The following is a 16,718-nucleotide window of genomic DNA, read 5'->3' on the forward strand; positions in this document are numbered from 1 at the left end:
TTTTCTTGAACACATTATCTTTTTATTCTACTTGTATTGTTTTTATTTGTGCAGAAATCTTTAATTTAAGTAATTAAATATTTTGCCTTCTCTAATACTCTCAGTGTCACTGCTATTTTTTCCTGGCTAAAAATTCACTCCCTCACTTTGGTTATTAAAATTATAATCATCCATTTTTATCAGGATTTTGTATCCTTATTCCGTTAGCCATATTACTGATTAATATCGTGAAGAGAAAATGACCAAGGACCCAACATTTTGGCATTCTCCTTGAGATCCTCCCTCCATATTGGCATTAACAGATGAAGCACTTCAATTTCAGTTCCTTTTCTCAACTAATTCTGAACCTCCCTGTTAGGTCTCATATCATGTTTCTCTATTTATCAAAAAAATATACTGTGAGAACTATATATGAATTATAAACATAAGATAAATTATATGTGTGTATATATATATTTATACACACATATATATGTATATATGTATATATACATACATGTATGTGGGTGGATATGTATGTATATACATATATATTTGGGCATGTGTGTATATGTATATACATACATGTATGTGTGTGCGTGTATGCGCAGTATTTCATATATATTGGTACCTGATATTTTACTTTTTGTTATACTTCTCTAACAAAAGAGCTCTAAATATAAAGCAGAATGACCTTATGCCAGTTTTAATTCTTCAGCAGTATTTAATGAGATTCTCCTCATATCACTCTGTTCCTTAGGTCTGTTATCAGCTGGCTTCCTAGGTTCTCTTCCTCCTTTCATCAATGACCGTGGCACTGATCCTCATTTCTATACAATCTAAAGCCATGATCATCTTCAGCACTTTCAACATACATATTCATAATTGTTAATGACCTTAATAGCCTGATCTTAACTGTTTTCTAATCTAAATTGTACTTTGGCTGTCATTTCTCCTGGGAGTTGTTTTAGCCACTGAATGAAAAGACCACATGTTTGACTTTAAAATAATTATGTGGAATAGTACCATTTCTAAGAACTTGAACTTTTTGAACCAAGACCTTTGATTCCAATTTTCCCAATTCTTTACTTCCAGAGAGTTTCCTCTTCTTTCAAATAAATCGTGACTTCAAGTGTCTAGAGATAACTGGAAAATGCAGCTTTTATGGGGGAAATGTATGGTCAGTAAATTTTAAGTTGAATCTACATTTTCAACATATTCCCTTACTTCTTCTTCTTTTTTTTTTTTTTTTTTTTTTACCACTAAACCTTGGATCTTTGTGGTTATCAAATGCTAGATTGTCATGGTCATTTACTACTGTGTGCTGCTGATATTATTCAGTTATGTCTGAGTTTCTGTGACTCATTTTGAGGTTTTCTTGGCAGAGATACTGAAGTGGTTTGCCATTTTCTACTCTACCTCATTTTCCAGATGAGGAAACCAAGACAAACAAGGTTATGTGATTTGTTCAGGCTCACACAATTATTAAGTGTCTGAGGTTAAATTGAAATTCAAGTCTTCTTCAGTCCAGGCACAATGTTCTATGCCCTGAAACATCTAGTTGTCCCTTACTACTGTGTATTATGTACCTAATCTATCCTAAGTAAAACAAATAGTAAACTTTGTGATAATCAACAAAACAATCTGGTACTTCATAAGAAATAGAGTGGTATATCAGTAGATTAAATTATTACTGGGTATTGTGTACCTCATCTCCTCCACTGACACACCACTCTATTTCTTACCAAGTATCAGATTGTGATCGATGATTACCACAAAGCTTCCACTTTAGAAATGAATGAGAGTCATAGAGACCCAAGGATCATTTTCTATAACTGTAGTACACCACATAATCTGTTATGAGTCTTGTGGCTAAAAGCATTGAAGGTCTTGCTAGAGTTTGAACTTTCCTCTTATGTCATAGAGAAGTCAGATTTATCTTCATGGCATGATAAAATAGGATATGCATTTTAAAAAAATACATCAAATCATAATTAAAAGTTCTTTATATACTTATTCATGGTGTAAAGGAAAGGAAAATAGCAGAAAACAGAGAGAAATGTAGAATGAGCTGGAGATAGATAGAAAATTTTAAAAACAGGAAAATACAAGTATAAGAGGAAAAGGAAACAGGAAGATGAGAAAAGGGCTCACTAGCTTCCATTGCGAATTTATGGATATTTAAACTTTGACCATGAAACCAAGCAATGAAGCTTATTCTCTAACCATTTTTATATAATTCTATATCTTACATACTTCTATGCTATTTATATCACCACAACTAAAAGGAAATTTATGAACTCTGACACTGTACACAATTTACAATTAAACTCACGCCTTAATTATGAATGTATCTGTAACTTTAATTTTGGGTGTCATAAAACACAGTTTTTTGACTTTAGTTTTCAGGCTTAATATACAAGTTAAATTCATGTTACTGGAGCACTACAAGGTTATATTAAATAAAAAATAATTGAACATATGATGTACAAAACTAATTAAATTATTACATCAGATTGGCTGCCTAAGAGTATGAGTTATTTGAACAGTATCGTGCATCTTAGTAATGAAATACAAACTCTAGCATTTGATGGGGCTGTCTTAACATTTTTTCCCATGAGAAATTACAAGGAGTTGCTGTGAGCAGTAGATTTATTTCAGTATGAACAAGAATTCAATATAAATTTGTGCTCCTAAGCTTTTAGAATTACTGGAGAGGATTTATGAATAGAATTTTTAGTCATGAAAACTTCTGTGCAAGTCCTTGGGCTTCATTGTCTGGGATGTCAATAAAGACAATGGTTTTAATGTTAACAAGTGACTAAATAACGGTGCAAAGCTTTCTTCAAGGAAACGTGTATGTATCTCTACAATCATGTAGCCACCTATCTTCAGGTAGCTGACTAGCCAGCCATAACACTTGTTTTTCTAATTTTGTCCTCCAAGATCAGTTTGCCAAGCCCATGTTCTCAGTCTGTATGTATATTTGATATATGTTTATATATATATATATGTACATATATATATACATAGCTGATATACATTTATGTCTATTTATGTAACATATATGTAGATACATGAACATATATACATGTGCATACATATGTGTATACATATCTACATGTGTGTTATGTATGTATGTATGTTTATATTCATGAGTAGTAATAAACTTTTCTACAATAAATTACCTATATTTTTTCTTATTTTGTTTCATGTCCATTTCTTATTTGCCCTAAGCCCTCTGTGTTTCTTTCCTACTCTCCCCACAACTCTGTAATGGAAAGGTCAACATATTCCCCATTAAAATGTGTCCTAAAATTTAAAAGAAACAGAGATTGAACATGTGATTTAATTGACATAGGAGATTACCCAATGAGGAAATTCTTTCTACCAAAGCAAATCAGTAGTTCCTCTGCAATTTATAGTCTGAGAGAGTAGCCTCAAACAGTGAGGGGTTAGGAGAACTGACCAAGGTAACGGAGCCTAGTCTTCCTCCATCCAAGACTAGTTCCCTATCAATTATACTATAATGTTTCTTATATGAGAGTAAGTAAAATCTTCCATTAGCTTTTCATTTCTTAACCTAATTCAACTGAACAGTTAATTTATTTTAAAATTAAGGATATTGGCTGCAAAAATACACAAAAAAGCCATAATGGTTTATATAATAGGTCTTAATATCTACTGGGGGAAAAAATATAATGCATATATAGGTGATTACACAAGAGATCCTAAGAGTGGGAAAGAAGCCTCAGTGACTCTTGAGAGAATCTGAGGAAAGAGAAAAGTTTCAGCTGGAGAGATAGGGTAATGGGTCAGGGAAGCCTTTGCATGAGACATGAAACCTGGGTTGATAACTCGGAGAAAAAAAAAATGGATTCTGATGGATACTGTCCACTACATCTGTTCATTGGAGATATTTTTTTTTTCTAATCTTTAAACTTTGCCATTTTCCAGATACTTTCCATTTTCTCCTCATTCTTTTAGCAGTATCTTGATAAAATTCAGATACAGTAAAGATCTGACAAATTCAATTCTATTACAAATATTTTGTTGTTATTGTCTCTTTCTACTATGTGCCCAGGACTTTGTTAGGTAACCAGTGAGATACAAAATTTATCTAACATATGAGACCCTGTCCTTTTAAAGTGCATATTGTTTTTAAATACATATTTCTTTTTGTTTTGATTAACTTTTAAAAATCCTTGTTATAAAGAAACAGCTTCTTTAGAGAGGAAATCCTCTGTAAAATAAACTGTTGTGACTTCTTTCTTAAACAAAGAAGAAAATTCTCCATCTCATTTATACGTAGATTTACCCATATCTATCAGGTTAGTTATACCCTTTGTGAACTACATCATTTTCCAAAGAAAGCAGAGAATATGGAACTGAAAGCTTTAAAAATGAATGTTAAAAATTGTTTCTGCATGAAACTTTGAAATAATATGTATAGGCAAAGAGGTAGAGAAATCTATTTTGCCCTACAAGGAAATAGAGGGGAGGAGGTTGGAAGGAAGGGAGTGATAGAAGGTAGGGCATACTGGGAGAAGGGGTGGATGGGGTACACACTATCCTGGGGTGGGGGTGGAGAGAGGTGGGAAGAAAATTTAGAATTCAAATTTCTGCAGAAGTGAATATTGAAAACTAAAAAATAAATATGTTATATATTAAAATTTAAAAAAATAGGGTATTTGACACTAGAAGGGAAACTCTTCTGTGAATGAGAATGAGAAGGTCTAACTGGATCGTTTCTATTCAGTACACAGACTCAGGTTACATTCTGAAGAATTCTAGACATTTATAAGATGTAGAGGCAACTGCCTTGGTGCAATGAGAAAAAAAAGAGAGAGAGACCATGATCAAATGACATTGTAGAAGACAGTAATGGTGAAGGTTGAGAAAAAAATATAAACTCAAATTGTATTTCCCAAAATAATTTTCAGAAAATAGACTTTATAAACCTTCTATCACATAATTATCTTAGAGTATTGTAGTAACAGGAACTTATACTTTTTACAGTTATAGACTTCTTATCCTTCCATACTGCATTTAGTTACTTGTCAAATGAATTTCCAAATAACATTTGATTTTGTTAGATTACTTTGGTAATTTTTCAAAAGAATATTTTTTTGGTCCAGAGCTCTGATTTCATTGTTTTGGAGGAGCAGAAATTGTTGTAGAGGAGCATTGTTGTAGAGGTACAGAAATACACTTTATTGATGTACATTGATAAATCATATATAATTTAGTTTCCTAGGGCACTGAACAAAGCAAATGGCTTTTCTATGTCCTAGAGGAAGGGAATTTCCCATGTCTTCCTCTCTCTAAGGCTGGACTTTAATTGAGCAAACTATTCTCTTTTGCTACTTGACAGAAACGGTAATTCAGAAAAAAAAATGTATTATAGGCACGAATTTGAAAGAATATATCAAAAGTGGAAAAGAAAAAAAACTTCATATTCTGATTGGATTTAGGATTATCAGTAAAAACAAGTATAGGAGATCCTTGGTCTCATGTCAGTTCATTAAATTTTCCTAACAATATCCTTCAGGAAAGGAATCCTCACTAATTTTTGAATAAAACATCCCATTCAAGAAAGTATAAGAGAACTGGTGAGCCAGCAAATATCAAGAAACACTAATTTTAACCCACTGAAAGTAGTGAAGAATCTGAATGAAGTGGTCAAGAATGCTCAGGATTAAGAAATCAAGGAAATTGAAGACAACAGAAGGTTAACAAACCAGCTCTGATTTTGCCTTGTTTAATAAATGGTTATGTTTATGATCTATAAGTGCCATTATTAACAGTACCTGGTTTTAAAAATACAAACTCAGTTGTGTAAGGGGGAAGACAAAGGGCAGTGGAGTTAAGACATAGTATGGTGAGTTTGGGAAGTATATGAACTCAAAATTTGTTTAGCTCTAAGTCTGAGGAAATTTAAGTGCAATAAATTTGTGCTGGTACTACTTTGTGATAACCTAGACCTGTCAATGTGAGAAAAGACTGGTGTGAGAAAGACAGACCAGAGAGGCAGTAGCAACCACATGCACCAGTAAGAAGTATGAGATACTATACTTCTACCTATTGCACTTACATTACAAATTCTCCATATCTTCTTTCCTTCATAAAATTTATTGTTCATAGTCTTAGGTTAAATGTAACCTCATAGAATCATGAACTATTATCACCTCATGTATTTTAGACAGAGATATGTTTTTGTTCTCCTTACATTTTCAGATGGGTAGCACGCACTTAGTTCCCTGCTGGATACATATAAATTACTAAACTAATGTTTTCAATGCTAATGAGCAAATTAAGATCAGAACCAAGTTATGAGTATTTTATACAGGTAATTGGGGCACAAAATTAATGATATGTGAAATTCAGTTTTGAATAGTGTATTTTTTTATTACTAGGATTTGGTGAGGAAAGCACTTAGAGACAAATGACTTGTTCCATTTCCTCTCTTATTAGTTATAGGTCCTTACTAAATAATTTAATTCTTTGAGGCTCAATCTCCATATCTGTAAAACACAGGAGATGATACTATCTTTATGTACTTCACAGTGTTGTTGGAAGGAAATGAACTAATGCACATATGACCACATTTTAATTGTAAAGTACTATGTGAATGGAAACAAACATTAAATGTCATATTTGGTGGGAAAGGCTGTTATTGTTATACTTTATAATAACACTTTTGTTGTTCCATTATTTTTCAATTGTCTCCAACTCTTTGTGATCTCATCTGAGGTTTTCTTGGTAAAAATATTGATGTGGTTTGCCATTTACTTCTCTACCTAATTTCCCAGATGAGAAAACCAACACAAACAAGATGAAGTGACTTGACTAGGGTCACACAGCTAGTAAGCATGTAAAACCAGATTTGTACATAGGAATAGGAGTTTTTCTGACTCCAGGCACTGGAGGTACTTTATTCATTGCACCACCTACTTGCCCCATAACATTACTGGACAGATCGATAAATTATTATATGAGTAAAACAAATTAATGGAGAACAAGGACAATTAAAATGATATTCTTTTAGAAGTATCTTTTCAAGCTGAATAGTTAGCACTAGTATGCAGAAATATGTTGGCTTGATGCAAAAATAATTTTTATTCTCGATGGAAATTCATTGGGCTAATTTTGGACAGTGTCATACATATGTGTATATGTGTGCTTTTTAAATTTCCTTCTGGATAATTTTAATTGTATACCAGAAAAAATAAGTGATTGTGCTGTGGAGGATATAAAAATCATCAGCCACCATAAGTGGAATGGAAAATAAAGAGAATAATGAAATAAATAGAAAAAAACCCAGAAAAATAAGAAACAAGAACACCAGTCAGTAACACTTCTTCTCCTGAGAGGTCCTGAGTGTCAAATGCAGTAGTCATCAATGACAGTTGATAAAAAACATTCTACAAACCTGGTTTACTTCTTCCAACAAATACATACAGCATCCAAGGAAGGAGTAAACTTAAACTTAGACCATAATAGTGACGAATACATGCAAGAAAGAAGTGGGACAAAGATTTAACTCACAACACCTGCTCAGGAAGTCCTTCTCTCTAGGTGGGGACCTCATGCAGAAACCTTTATTTCTGTTATTGTTTTCTGCCTCATTTATAGAAGCAGAAACTAAGATCCATGTGAAAAAAAATGCCTTGTTTAAAGTCACATGGGTGTCAGAGTAGGGATTCAAACTTGGGACCTGTCTTTAAAGATATCATTCTGTTCACAGCCTCTTCCAGTGCCTTAAATGCCAAATGTAAAGCAGAGAAATGTATTCCACTTTTTACCATCTCTTTATATTATGCACAATTGTAATGTAAAAAGAAAGGTGGGATGGGAATAGTCTTTTCTGGGCTTCACACCTCTTTTGTAACATAAAGTGAGTAAGGCATGATAAAAAAAAAAATCTACAAGTGAGTTTTCTTTGGTAGCAGGCAACTGTTTTTCTGGCCACAGAAAAACTGCATTAGATTAGAAAAAAAAAAGCTTTTGCCTTCCATTGGAGTACCTATCACCCTCTGTTCTAAAAGGCGTCACATCTTTCAATGAGTTCTCATCTTAGCTGGCAGTCATTCTAGCATTTATAATATTACAAACATTGATCATAACACTGGAAATTTATTAAGTACTTACATTTAGAAAGATTTATATACTTTTTCTCATTTGATCTATATTTGATCATAACAACTCTATGAGGTAAAAGCTCCTTTTACAGATGAGGAAATTGAGGCTCAGAGAGATAAAACTCCTGAATTTGAATTCATGTGTCATCTGAGGCTATGTTATTCATTCTTTTAACTATGCAAACAACATGTGCCAATAGGAGAAATAATATTCTTAGGTTAACTCATAGCTGTTACATCAATACTTCCTTTAAAATTTCCTATAATTGGAAAGGTGGACAAAAAGAGAAAATAGCAAATGCTGGAGGGACTGTGGGAAAAACATGTACATAAATGCACTATTGGAGAAACTATGAACTGCTCCAGAAATTCTGAAAAGCAGTTTGGAACTTGCTCCCCAAAAACTGTACATTTTCTTTGTCCTACTGACACCACCATTAGGTCTATACAGCAAAGAGATCAAAGAATGAGGGAAAGGACTCAAATGAACTGTCTTTTTAAAGCTATTTGTTGGGACACAAGAGTGAATGATCATCAATTGAGAAGTGATCAAATGAGTTATGACAGAAGAGTGCATTACAATACTATCCTGTACAAAAAAATGATGCTGGGAATTGTTTCTCAGAAAACGAGGAGGACATGTGTGAAATGATACAAGTGAAATGAGCAGAAGCAGGAGAACCTTTTATATAACAATAATATTGTAAAGGCAAAAGACTGAATGATTTAGAAACTCTGATCAGCACAATGACCAATCATATTTACAAAGATCCATGAGGAAACATGTGACCCACTTCCATATAGAGAAGTAATGGACTTAGAATAAAGACTGAGGGGTTTTTTTTGGAATGAGTTAGAAGGGACATGATTAACGGAGGAATTTACTTTGCATGACTAAACATGTTTGTTAAAGGTTTCATTTTTTTCTTGGTTTCTCAATGGGGGTGGGTTGCTAGGAGAAAATGAGGATCTAAAAATGAAAAAAATTTTAAAAATCCTTGGGGATTTAAGTGGTTGCAGAAATAGGCTCAATTAAATAATATTCTGTGCTATTACCTACATGGGGAAGGATAGTGGGGCTTGTATGTAGAGAGGATTTTGTTATCCTTTTAGACTTTACTTTCTTAGGATCCATGGCCATGGCAACGTCCAGGTGTCAGATGATAATTTTCAGAATAATTTTAAGAATTCTAGACAGTAATTCCCAGAATCATAGGAACAGACAGTCCTACTGAGGCTGCAAGATAAGGACTGACATAATGTGATATTCATCACACTTGTGCAGAATGACAATATTGCTAAAGTTAAACTACGAGCATAATATTGGCAAGATGTCTCCTTTGTTTGATGTCGTATAAAGTCAAAAGTATTGGTCACTGAATGGGAAAAAGCACAGGGAATCTGTGTATGCCTAAACTGGCTTCCACTGAGGCTTGGGGGAGTTTAGGGGAATGTACATGTGTGCCTGGCTCAACTGACCTCATCCAGACGCAGGGTAGGGTGACTAGAGAAGGCTGTAGGAGCTGGTTCTCCCAACAACCATTTGAGAAGACTATACTACAACAAAGTTGATCATTAATGGTTCCAAAACTCTCTGCCTGTCTGAACAGATCAAAAATGAACCTGTTGGGGATACAATCAAGATAGCAGAGTAGAAAGACACACATACTCTAGCTCTTCCCCCACAACCCATAAAATACCTGAAAAAAATGACTCTCAACAAATTCTAGAGCAGGGCCAACAGGAAAGGTCTGTCATATGGGGTGCTGAGTAGAGCATAGTCCATGGAGCCCAACTCAGCCTTGGCCACAAGGCACCAGCAGGAACAGGACTGGAACAGGCTTTGGGGTGGAATCTCATTAGCAGCTGCGGTTCTCAGATCCCTCAAACCACAAACACCAAAGACAGCTTAAAAGTCAGTGAGAAAACCTCAAAAATAAACATGTAATGGTCTCAGGTCATGGAAGAGCTCAAAAAGTATTTTGAAAATCCAGTAAGAGAGGAGGAGGAAAAATTATGAAGAGAAATTAGTACAATGTAAAAAAATCATGAAAAGTGAGTCCACAGCTTGCTAAAGGAGTCCCAGAAAAATGATGAAGAAAGTAATCTTTAAAAATAGGCTAACTCAATTGGAAAAAGAGGTTCAAAAAGCCAATTTGGAGAAGACTGCTTTAAAAAGCAGAATTAACCAAATGGAAAAGGAAGTTCAAAAGCTCACTGAAGAAAATAGTTTTTAAAAATTAGAATGGAACAGATGGAAGCCAATGACTTTATGAGAAACCACGAAATTATAAAACAAAACCAAAAGAATGAAAAAATGGAAGACAATGTGAAATATTTCATTAGAAAAATAACTGACCTAGAAAATGGATTCAGGAGAGACAATTTAAAAATCATGGGACCACTTGAAAATCATGATAAAAAAAAGAGCCTAAACATCATCTTTCATGAAATTATCAAGGAAAACTGCCCTGATATTTTAGAACCAGAGGGTAAAATAAATATTGAAAGAATTCGCTGATCACTTTTTGAAAGGGAACCTAAAAGAGAAACTCCTAGGAATATTGTAACCAAATTCCAGAGTTCCCAGGTCAAGGAAAAAAACATTACAAACAGCCAGAAAGAAACAATTTGAGTGCTGTGGAAATACAATCAGGATAACAAAAGCTCTAGCAGCTTCAATATCAAGGGACTGAAGGGTTTGGAATAGGATATTCCAGAAGTCAAAGGAACTAGGATTGAAACCAAGAATCACCTACCTAGCAAAACTGAGTATAATCTGCCAGAGGAAAACATGGTCATTCAATGAAATATAGGACTTCCAAGGATTCTTGGTGAAAAGACCAGAGCTGAATAGAGAATTTGACCTTCAAACACAAGAATCAAGAGAAGCATGAAAAGGTAAACAGGAAAGAGAAATCATGAGACTTTCTAAAGTTGAACTGTTTACATTCCTATATGAAAAGATAATATTTGTAACTCTTGAAACTTTTCTCAGTATTTGAGTAGTTGAAGGGATTACAAACACACACACACACACATACACACACACACACAGCACAGGGTGAATTGAATAAGAAGGGATGATACCTAAAAAAATAAAATTGAGGGGTAAGAGAGGAATATATTTGGAGGAGAAAGGAAGAAATGGAATGGGTCAAATAGGTTTTTCAATGGAGGAGAAAAGTGGGGAAGTGAGAGGGAAAAAGTAAAGCTTTCTCTTATCACGTCTGGCTTAAGGAAAGAATAACATGCACACTCAATATGGCATGAAAATCTACCTTACACTTCAAAAAAGTAGGGAGAAGGGGATAAGTAGCATGGGGGGATGATGGAAGGGAGGGCAAATGGGAGGTAAAGTAAAGAAGTAAACACTTTTGGGGAGGGACAAGGTCAAAAGACAGAATAGAATGAATGGGGGAGGCAGGATAGGATGGAGAGAAATGTAGTTAATCTTCACAATATGACTTTTATGGAAGTCTTTTCATTAACTACATATGTATAACCTATATTGAATTGCTTGCCTTCTCAGTGGGGATGGGTGGAGAGAGAAGAAGGAAGAGAAGTTGGAACTCAAAGTTTTAGGAACAAATGTTGAAAATTGCTTTTGCATTCAATTGGGAAATAAGAAATACAGATAATATAGTATAGAAGTTTATCTTGTCCTACAAGAGACAAGATGGGGAGAAGGGGAGAGGCGTGATAGAAGGGAGAGCAGATTGGAGGAAGGGGTAATCAGAATGAATGGTGTTTTGGGAAGGGGAGGGATGGGGAGAAAAATTTGGAACTCAAAATAATGTGAAAATGAATGTTGAAAACTGAAAATAAATAAACATTTAAAAAAAGGCAGGGGGTGGGAGTAGGGGAAGAGTGAACCTGTTGGAGACTGGAGTCCAAGACCTCCAGTGCTTCCTCTGTGTTATCTGTGAAACAAGGCTATACAAAATCAGTTTCCTACTTTTGCAATGTCGGGCCAAGTAGAAAGCACTTAGAGCAATCTATCCTCAAATCTCAGTGGTATCTTATATTAAAGAGTTGCTATGAGTGAATGCTGATCACTTGAACCAATACGGGCTCCTTACATTTCTGTGTGGAGAGGGGATATGAGTGAGAATGAAGTGAGCAACCCAGGTTATCTAAGCCTGATTTTTTTCTTCTTTCTCACCAGACCAAAACAAAACAAACAAAAAACACACAGTATGAAGTGATAGCCAGTAGGAACACTCTATTTGACTACCATTGCATTGAATTGAACTACAGTTATCAATCAGGTGTGTAATAATATTTTACAAACAGAACTGCTTTTATGGTGGAAAACAATTAGAGAATTATTTAGCAAAGTTGGTACCACAGCAGTATCTTGAATATGTTTAAAGGGAGATAGATTTCTAGTTTAAAAAAAATAGTTTCCAATTTTAATCAAAATTGCTGTCACTTAATCTCTCATTTCCCTATATATTAGAGCTAGTTTTTAAATAATACGTATCAACACTGAAGCATTCTATTCTAAATAGGCTATACACAGCAAATCATCCTGTCTTAATCTTACAGTTCCTTTCTTAAGCTACTCTCATTCTCTGGAGAAATGTGTAATAAGTTTGCAGAAAATTGTGGTTTTTTTCCAGTTCAAACATTATTTCATAAGGCAATCTTCCGCTAAAGTTTACCTAAAATTCATCAGCATCGTTAGTTTATCTTCCCAACAATGCAAATGAGGAACAAGTAATACTTAGATAAAGAAGGAAGATGAGATAAAAAGGGAATTAAAAAACAGAAGAAGACAAGGCAACCTTAAAGTGAGCTAAATTATTTTAAGCCCCAATATGGTAATAAAAATTGATATACTATCCCTTGGCATGTTAAGATAAATGAACTATTTCAGATACAAAAAGCCCCAGAAAGAAGGTGACATTATTGGGAAATTCAGAGTAAGACAAAGGAGAGAATGTTGTTATTTTTTCTGATATTTCTTGAGAAGTCATGTTATAAATGAGATAAAATGTTATGAATAAAGTTATATATCCCTTTATGACATTGTGTTGCTCTGTAATGTTTATTACCATAACATCAGGGCAATAGTACAATTTCTCTGTATTATTTATTATTCATAATAATTTTTATTATTCTAAGTAACTTTGTTCAGCAACACAGTGCTACAACTAGAGAGACCATTAGATATATTAACTTGTTAAATATTCTACTTAAATATGGAACCTGTCAGCAACTATCAGTCAGTCAAAAAGTATTTAACGAGAGCTTAATGTTTGTCAGGCTCTGTGCTAAGTGGTTAATATACAAAGGCAACAACAAAGTACCTACCCTCAGGAAGCTAAAACTCCAGTAGGGGAAGACAGAATATAAACAACTCTATACATATATGTCTCATCTTGGTAAGTAATTTCCCAGGTAAAGTACTAGAAATGGTAGAGACCTAGAAAAGCCTCTTTACTTTTATTTAATACAAATAATTAATTTTTAAAGTTTGATCAATTTCTATGGCTTATGTGAGCATGTGAAAAATTGTATATGCTACTAAATTATTATTTCAGAGCTTGCAAATGGACACACAAAGAAGTAAATTAAGCCTCAATGTTCAGAAAACTGTATAATTTTGAGACATTTAAATTAAGGCCTTGTTCTCTTATATCTCTGGAAACAATTGGAACCAAATCTGGGCAGCATAATGAAACGTATTTCAAATGTCATTGCTACCTGTAGGATAATTTGAAGAAAAAAAATCTGCTTTTTAAAGTTTCTTTTTGATAGCCGTTACATGAGTAGAACAATTACATAAGCCCCTGAATAATGACAAGCTAACTATAGCAACCAAAATTTCTGAGGTCATACATTAAAACCTCATTATAACTATCTCGGATAATTCTATCTTACTTCAAAGGCATACACATTATTTAGACCAAAGGAATTTTTTTTTTCATTTTGTTTTGAGGATAATTTGAAGTATCTGCTACTTTGTAATTAAAAGCAAATATCTTGTCTTGTGTTATATACTCATAGAATTTTCTTTGTTTACTCTGAATCAGAGCTGAAAAATGACTAATTGCTTTTTAGTGGAAGCAGGAAGTTTCCTGACTAGGCAGACCTGAAAGTTTGATTGTTCCCTTGAAGCAAAAATGAAGGAATGTTGTAGAATAAGCAGATAGTCATTTCTAAAGTTCGATTAGAAGTTAGGGGACCTAGGTTCAGATCCTCTCTCTGCTACTTATTAAATGGTATTCAGTACAAGTAATTTCTTTTCCTTGGGCTTCAGTTCCTTATACATAAAATAAGGGACTGGATTCAATGACTTCTAAAATTTCTTTCAGGCTCAAGTCTATGATTCTGTGGTTCAACTGATCCCTCCACCTGCAAGTTTCCTCCTTCCCTCTCAAGCTACCTTCTATTTAACTAATTTATTAACTTCATATTGATGTAGTGTGTTTAAGTAGATGGATTACAGATATAAAACATATATACATATATGTGTATCTATGATACATGTGTATATATGTGTGTACATAAAATTTGTTTCATGACTCCCTCATTAAAATGGAAGTAATTTGGGAGAAGAGAATGTTTCATTTCTTATATTTCTATACCCTTTGCCTAGTATAGTTACTGGAATATAGTATGTACTTGAAAAGACTTACTCATTGATCTGATGAACTCAAATAATATCTTGAATTGATGAGAACTGAGTACCTAGCTAGTTATAAGGAAATGAAAGTGATTCACTTCCAAGTTTAATTTATAAAAATTCTTTCATATTTTTCTAAGTTAATAATAACATCATACAGTTATATGGTATTTTAAAGTTAAGAAATTATATGCATTATCTCATTTTTTTCTCAATGTCAACAGTGTGAGGACCAAATAATATATAATTATACACAGTTTACATATGAGGAAAGTGATTCTGTGCCTTGTCCAGAGGTATATAGCTTACAGACAAGTGAAGAGAGAGAGCGAACCAAGAATCCTAAGGTCAAGTCCTTTGTTTCCCAAGTAACAGTTATAACTGGAATCCTCACCATTCTTCAGAACACATTGTGCTACCTACGTCTGCTAGCTACATCACTCTTTTTCTTATAAATTCAATGGTTGATGACATGACTAGACAAAATAGAATGAAGCAACAGTAAGCCATTGAGCAGCTTAACCTTTAGATTTTATCAGACTTTATGGCTGGAGGCATATGTGGCTAATGTAGCATCTCACCCAGAGTAATGACCAAATAACCACTGGGGCATGAAACCACAACCTGCAGGAAGTTAATCATGACCATTAATCACTCTGCCACATTCCTCCTTTCCTTGAAGACTGAAGAGGTGACAGAAACATACTTTATTTTGTTTACTGAATATAAATGAACCTCAGAGGAGCATCATAGCTTCTTGCTAGGTTTAGAGAGGGGAAAAAAAATCAACTTGAACCATCATTTACTCTGAGTTACTTATCTTGAGGAACTGATCATCTTATACACCAGTGAACATTCGACCAGCCTACTGTTGATGATGTTTGCAGTCTTTTGACTGTTTGAACACCCTAACCTTGTTGTTAGTGAATGAAATATAGGACCAAATCATGCCTCACTTCTTTATTCACTGTCAGTAGGACAGAAATAACGAATGAATATGAAATTCCTCAGTTGAATCACTGATGAAGCAGTAACTGTATATTTTAAAGTGTATATTGAAAATTGTGGAATACTGACTGGGAAGAAGAGTGAGGGAAGGAGATTAAAAAGAAACGGGCTTTTTAGGAGGAGAGGTTAAAAGAAATGACATTTATCTTGGTAAAAATAAGTCTATAGATTAGTTTGCACTCTTCAAATATATCACCTTTTCTCTTGTTGCTGCTGTTGTTTTGCCTCAAAAATTCTCAGCTTTTTTTTTTTTTTTTTAACTAATAGTCTAGTAAATAAAGACAGATTCTTTGGGGGTAGTACTCAAGTTATCTCAAAATCTGTTAAGACTTTACTTTTACAGAACTATACCTAAAAGACCGTAAAACTGTGCATACCCTTTGATCTAGATCTTTGGGTCTGTATCCCAAAGAGATCATTAGAAAAGAGGAAAGGACCCACATGCACAAAAATATTTATAGTGGCTCTTTTTGTGGTGGCCTAGAACTGAAAATTGAGGAGATACCCATCAATGAGGAATGACTGAACAAGTTGTGGCATATGAATGAAATTAAATACTATTGTATAAGAATGATGAGTGGATGGATTTCAGAAAAATCAGAGTGACACTCACATGAACTGATGCTGAGTGAAATGAGCAGAAGCAAGAGAACATTGTGTACAGTAACAATAGCACTGTGCAACGATCACCTCTGATAGACTTAGCTCTTCTCAGCAATACAGTCATCTAAGACCATTCCAGAAGACTAAAGATTGAAAATACTATCCATAACCAGAGGAAAGAACTATGGATTCTGAATGAAGATCAAATATACTGTTTTCTTTTATTTTTTCTCTCATGGTTTTTCCTTTTTGTTCCATTTCTTCTTCCACAATATGACAAATATGTAAATATATTTAATATGATCTTATATGTATTACCTGTATCAGATTGCATGCTGTCTAGGGGAAGGGAG

General features: G+C 33.9%; 1 long non-coding RNA gene across 1 annotated transcript in view; it reads right to left on the reverse strand.

Moving 5' to 3' along the window:
- LOC140501650 (uncharacterized) overlaps window positions 1-16,718 on the reverse strand; it is a 430,460-nt gene that overhangs the window by 366,297 nt on the left and 47,445 nt on the right. The gene's annotated exons all lie outside the window — the stretch shown is intronic.

The sequence above is a fragment of the Notamacropus eugenii genome, chromosome 4 (genome assembly GCF_028372415.1).
Source record: "Notamacropus eugenii isolate mMacEug1 chromosome 4, mMacEug1.pri_v2, whole genome shotgun sequence".
Lineage (NCBI taxonomy): Eukaryota > Metazoa > Chordata > Mammalia > Diprotodontia > Macropodidae > Notamacropus > Notamacropus eugenii.